Source organism: Harpegnathos saltator, unplaced genomic scaffold, assembly GCF_003227715.2.
Source record: "Harpegnathos saltator strain DR-91 unplaced genomic scaffold, Hsal_v8.6 scaffold795, whole genome shotgun sequence".
Classification (NCBI taxonomy): Eukaryota; Metazoa; Arthropoda; class Insecta; order Hymenoptera; family Formicidae; genus Harpegnathos; species Harpegnathos saltator.
In genome coordinates this window covers 155,777-162,730 of record NW_020230643.1, presented here as the reverse complement: position 1 = coordinate 162,730, position 6,954 = coordinate 155,777, and the positions used below count along the sequence as shown (strand labels likewise).

Here is a 6,954-nt window from a genome sequence, read left to right as displayed (position 1 = left end):
AGCTACATTTACAGCGTTATGGAAAAAGAGTTGGCTGATTCGAAGCGCCAACTGGGTCCATTTTTCATGAACTACTAAGCCAATGTCCACGATTTGTTGGTACTATTCCGTGCTATGTCCATAATTATTTGGTTCTGTTCTGTGCTATCTTCACGAGCGAGCTAGATTAGTTAGATAAAAACGAAGAATCGGTCTTTGTCTCACCACCAGCGAATAGACAATCGCGACGAAGCGAGCCAGCAGCGATGATATCGTAAGGCAGACGTCGCCGTCTCCCCTTTCACTCCCTTGTTTTCCTTTCCACATTATTTTATATTCATAATTCGGGAAGAAAATAATTTCAAGAGTTCGGACGATTTCTAGCAATGACGCGACAGAGATAACGCGCGGCCACATTAATTTGTCATGACTTTTATATTACTTATAATTACATAAACGCCCATATATGCAAATTATAAATAATTATTGAGCGTATGTTTTAATATTGTACAATGGTATATAATAACAACAACTTCATTTCTTGCAGTATTTTTTTTAAGATCTTCGTTGAGGTCGTGAATTAATTTTTTTCTTCATCAATCAGTTTTCTGCAAAAATTAAGATTTTTTAAATAAAATAGAAAATGTTTCTCTTCTCTTCTCTCCGAAGAGTTAATTAAAAAATGTGTACTCCACAGAGTCAACTAAAAAATGTGTAGTCAGAAGAGTCAATTTAAAAATGTACTCCGAAAAGTCAATTTAATAACGTATTATTCCGAAGAGAATATATTTCCAATTTGAAAGCCAATCTGAAAAATCAAATTGATATTGTAATCCGAAAAGTCAGTTTATAATAGAATATTTATTTCGATGATTCAGCTAAAGAAAAAAATATTTATTATTATATTCAGAGAATAATATTTAATTTATTATTTATACTTATCTTATTTATGCTTACCCTACGTATGCTTCTTTGAATGAAAAATTTAATTTGTTGACTGATTCAGATTCAGATTTGTTAAAATATCTCTTATGCGCAACTTTTGAACAGGTAGGTAGTAAAATAATTTTTTTTTTACGAATTTTATAATTTTTCACGAACATAAAAGTTGAAAGATTCTCAGAGAACAAATAACTTTTCTTAAACATTTAAACCAAAGGAAAATCTTTTCCCATTAATAAAGAATGAATAATTAATATCTCACACAAGAGGAATCTTCATCCTTGAAATCACCGTGCGATTTTGCTTTTAGAAAACTATAATATTGATGTAATAGTAACAAATACTATCCAAACACGGTGCAAATCTTAATCTCTTTTTGAGAAATGCAGTTTGAAGTTTAGTCTTTCTGTTAATGGCGTTATAGCAGAAGAATTACCAATTTGCTTCAGTAGCGCAGTGGATCAGGCTTTGTGATATGAGCGTAAAGGTTGTTCAAGTGTGTTATTTTTACTATCACAGGGAGAACTATGTACAATGTATAATAATACGCAGACAAATTCTTTACATAATCATACTTATTTCTTTTAGCATGAATAAAAATGATCAATGCTAACATGATAAGTGTATATCGCAATTGTACGTGTACACATACACACGTATACCAATGATGTCAAAACTGAACAATTCGTGAAAATTTTTTATTGATCGCAATTGTACGCAAAGAAAGAGAAGTACACGGGTCTCCGCGGGTATCTCGTCATATTAATTGTCTATGAGCTGATAAACAATTGATCTCCGGTATTTACAAGTTACGCTTGTTCGCAGCTTGTTCGGTGTAAGTATACACGTACAATTGCGATATACACTTATCATGTTAGCATTGATCATTTTTATTCATGCTAAAAGAAATAAGTATGATTATGTAAAGAATTTGTCTGCGTATTATTATACATTCTACATAGTTCTCTCTGTGATAGTAAAAATAACACACTTGAACAACCTTTACGCTCATATCACAAAGCCTGGTCCACTGTGCTACTGAAGCAAATTGGTAATTCTTCTGCTATAACGCCATTAACAGAAAGACTAAACTTCAAACTGCATTTCTCAAAAAGAGATTAAGATTTGCACCGTGTTTGGATAGTATTTGTTACTATTACATCAATATTATAGTTTTCTAAAAGCAAAATCGCACGGTGATTTCAAGGATGAAGATTCCTCTTGTGTGAGATATTAATTATTCATTCTTTATTAATGGGAAAAGATTTTCCTTTGGTTTAAATGTTTAAGAAAAGTTATTTGTTCTCTGAGAATCTTTCAACTTTTATGTTCGTGAAAAATTATAAAATTCGTAAAAAAAAAATTATTTTACTACCTACCTGTTCAAAAGTTGCGCATAAGAGATATTTTAACAAATCTGAATCTGAATCAGTCAACAAATTAAATTTTTCATTCAAAGAAGCATACGTAGGGTAAGCATAAATAAGATAAGTATAAATAATAAATTAAATATTATTCTCTGAATATAATAATAAATATTTTTTTCTTTAGCTGAATCATCGAAATAAATATTCTATTATAAACTGACTTTTCGGATTACAATATCAATTTGATTTTTCAGAGTGCGCTTTCAAATTGGAAATATATTCTCTTCGGAATAATACGCTATTAAATTGACTTTTCGGAGTACACTTTTAAATTGACTCTTCTGACTACACATTTTTTAGTTGACTCTGTGGAGTACACATTTTTTAATTAACTCTTCGGAGAGAAGAGAAGAGAAACATTTTCTATTTTATTTAAAAAATCTTAATTTTTGCAGAAAACTGATTGATGAAGAAAAAAATTAATTCACGACCTCAACGAAGATCTTAAAAAAAATACTGCAAGAAATGAAGTTGTTGTTATTATATACCATTGTACAATATTAAAACATACGCTCAATAATTATTTATAATTTGCATATATGGGCGTTTATGTAATTATAAGTAATATAAAAGTCATGACAAATTAATGTGGCCGCGCGTTATCTCTGTCGCGTCATTGCTAGAAATCGTCCGAACTCTTGAAATTATTTTCTTCCCGAATTATGAATATAAAATAATGTGGAAAGGAAAACAAGGGAGTGAAAGGGGAGACGGCGACGTCTGCCTTACGATATCATCGCTGCTGGCTCGCTTCGTCGCGATTGTCTATTCGCTGGTGGTGAGACAAAGACCGATTCTTCGTTTTTATCTAACTAATCTAGCTCGCTCGTGAAGATAGCACAGAACAGAACCAAATAATTATGGACATAGCACGGAATAGTACCAACAAATCGTGGACATTGGCTTAGTAGTTCATGAAAAATGGACCCAGTTGGCGCTTCGAATCAGCCAACTCTTTTTCCATAACGCTATAAATGTAGCTATGCCCGCTCTCAGGCTTCTCTCTGCTTCTATCCAGAGAGAAATATGAGAGCGGCCAGCAGGTCGGTTACGCCGGGACGCTTTTTCCGATGCGCTCTCTGAGAAAATGTTTGCACACTACGCCCGTTCTGACGATAATGGTAAAGCGTGCACGATTTTTATTCACTCTACTTCCGTAAGGAAGATAGTAAGATAGAAAAGCATAAACAATCAATCGTTCTCCGTCTTTGTCGCACCACCGATGCCGCGTACGCGCAGCAAGAGGAGGCAACGGCGAGTCAACGGCAGATCATATCATTAAACTAGAATCTCTCCCGTCTTACCCTTTCTCCTTCTCATCTTTCACGCAACGCACTACCCGCAATTTGGGAAGAAATATTTCGGGTGCGTTCCAAAATGCGCATAGAGCGCATAGACTGCATAGGAAATCGTTCCGATTGTCAATGCGCGCATTATACCTCGTCTACAATAGAAGTCGTAGAGTCGTAAGTCGTAGAAATTGACCAATCATAGTCCGGTAAGAGAAAAATAGTCGACCGCGATTGGTCAATTTGTACGACTTACGACTCTATGACTTCTATTGTAGACGAGGTATTAGTTGCGCTTTCGTAGCGCTCAGAATTCTCCAGATTGTACTAACCGTACTGAATTCTTAACAATCTTTCCAGCGCATTGACTGCTTCTAGTTCGACTTGAAGCAATTAATGCGTTTGATGCAGCCCATGCAGCCTATGCGTTTCATGCGCAATTTGGAACGTATCCTATGCGTTTCATGTAGTTTTGTGCGTAATAAGCAGATAACGGGCCCAACGGACTTCATCACAATGGAACAATTATATGAATTTCCAGTTTTAATAGAAGAAACTAATGAAGTTATAACTTTATTTTTAAATAAAGAAGATATGGAGAAAGCAAACTAACGTTATATCAATATATTATATTGATTTAATTAATGTATTGATTATGTATTATAATAGTTGTGTCATTTTACTTTAATAATTATTATGTTATTTTTTTATAGACAGCATTTTTGCAGAACCTTGTTACAAAGGAACAAGAAAAGAAAATAGATAATATCGAAGTAGCTGAAGTAAAAGAGTTAAATGAAAATATTGACACAAATAACACTGGTAAGATGCACACTTTTATTTTTATTAAACTTATAATGTCTATAATTTACTCTTTAATTTTGTATAACAGTACGCAGAAGTTTAAGAATAATGTATATAAGTATTATTATTTCTTTATCTCTCTCTTTTTCTTTAAACAATTTGTATTTTATAATATAAGTTTTAGAAAAGTCAACATTTTCATGGCCAGACAAAGCAACACTTTTATTGATTGAAATGTATAGAGAAAGGGAGAAAAAGTTCTCGGATAGTTTCAAGCACAATAACAAAATTTGGGATGAAATTGCTACTATGATCAACAAAGTCAATCCAGCCTACAAAATAACGGCACAACAATGTACCTAAAAAATGTCTGGTTTAAAGCATATTTACAAAAATATTGTTGATATGAATAAGAAAAGCGGTAATAATAGAAATTCGTGGGCATTTTTCTCAGTATGTTTTATGTATATTTATACACACATATTATTTATTATAAGCAATATTTACAAGAGTGCAACAACATATATTTGTATATTATTCAATACATTATTCTTATCATATATTAGGTTATGGATTCTATATTTTGTAACAAAGCGTTATACTTTTATTCCTATATACCTCCCGCAATTGCCACGAGTAACAGTCCATCGGATCCAAATCAAGAAGGATCGTCTAATGATGATATTTCATCCTTAAAGTCAAATTGTAAGTTTTTGTAATAGTAAATTAGATCAACAGTTCTGAATAACATATAGCCATGATATTGTGTGACATTTGTAGTGTAAGGTACTCTCACCGTGGCCATAAGGACAATTTTAGAAATGGTCTATTATACGTATAATGGTCTTTTACACATATATTTATTATATAATGGTTTTTTATGAGTATATATTCTGACAAAGGCAAAATGTATTCAAACGAGATGAAAAGAATTAATATTAATTTAATTCAGTTCTTATTTATCATAGTGTAATCATTTTTGTGTTATCTGTTACAGGTCTGCCAAAAAAGAAAAAACGAATGGAAAAGATTATGGAAGATTTCGTAGATGCTATTACGGCAGAAAAAGAAGAAAAAAAGAAGAAATGAAAAGACGAGAAGCAAACAGAGAAAAGATACACGAAGAAAAGAGAATAGAAAGTGAGAGAAGACATAATGAACAAATGAACATACAGAAGTCATTAGTCTCCATATTACAACAATTTCTAGATAAAATATAATTTGTACTCTTCTAGACTTATGTAAAAGTCGATTGTTATATTTATTTTGTCTTAATTACTAGTTTTAAGTTTTATGTTTTCAAAGTTTAATTTCAAAGTTATATTGTATTATTAATTTACGTTTATAAGCAATAGGGTATTTTTGTTTGATGTACATTGTTGTGCCGTTATTTTGTAGGCTGGATTGACTTTGTTGATAATAGTAGCAATATATTTTAATATTTTATTTTTTAATATTTTCATTTAACTCTTTTACTTCAGCTACTTCGATATTATTTATTTTCTTTATGTTTATATTTATTTACGTTTATAGGGTTTTAACTAAAAAATATTTAAATGCTTTTTTTAATTTTTAAGGAAAAATTATTTTTATTTTTGTTAATGTACAAATAGTACAAATGTGAAAAATGCAAAACTAAATGGAATGTAAGACTGAATAGTTAATAAGAATAAAACTGAAAATTAAACATAAGTAATGTCTATTTATTAACCAAAAATATTTATTTATAATTAATACCAAATCCTTACTATAGTAATACATCAAATATTTTTATCAAAGTCTACTATAGTAATATATCAAAAATTCTTATCAAACAATCTTCATTTCTAAAGCATTCATTATTCTCATTCTTTTAGCATTTCCCATCTCTGTGTTATTATTGCAAACAAGTGCTTCTACTTCTTCATAATGTTGGACGCCAACGGTCATTACATCATTTTGTAATGTACATATTTTGTAACACACAGCATGCTATAATAAATCCCGGAATTTTTTAAACATCTGTTAATGGTACACAATCTAACAATATCCTAAAACGTATTTTTAATTGTCCAATCGCACGTTCAATTGCCATTCTTATTGACGACAGACAATAATTAAAATTTCTTTGTCGATTTGACAAATGGCCATTGTCTCGAAACGGAACTAATAGCCCATACAGCACAGAAATATTGCAGCAATATTGCAGCAATCTTGTTTTGCAAGATTGTATCATTGCAACATCATTGCAAAATGTTGCTGCATGGTGCAGCAATATTGCAGCAACATTAAAATGTTCGCTTGCAGTAATATTGCGTTGCAATGATGCAACAATATTGCATTATAATAGCGCAGCAATATTGTACTGCAATACTGCAGCAATATTATACTGCAATAATACAGCAACATTCTATTGTAATATTGCAATAACAATGTTATATAGTACATATGCAATAAAGTTACAGCTATTATGCCTATATACATATCTGTCCCAGATCCAATGAGACTGGTCTAAAAAAAGTACAAAGCATTTA

The 6,954-nt window shown here is 31.2% G+C and overlaps 1 pseudogene; it reads left to right on the top strand.

The window, feature by feature from the left end:
* The first annotated feature begins 3,928 nt into the window (after positions 1-3,928).
* LOC105186655 (uncharacterized) lies at positions 3,929-5,818 on the top strand (annotated as a pseudogene).
* Positions 5,819-6,954: the final 1,136 nt, after the last annotated feature.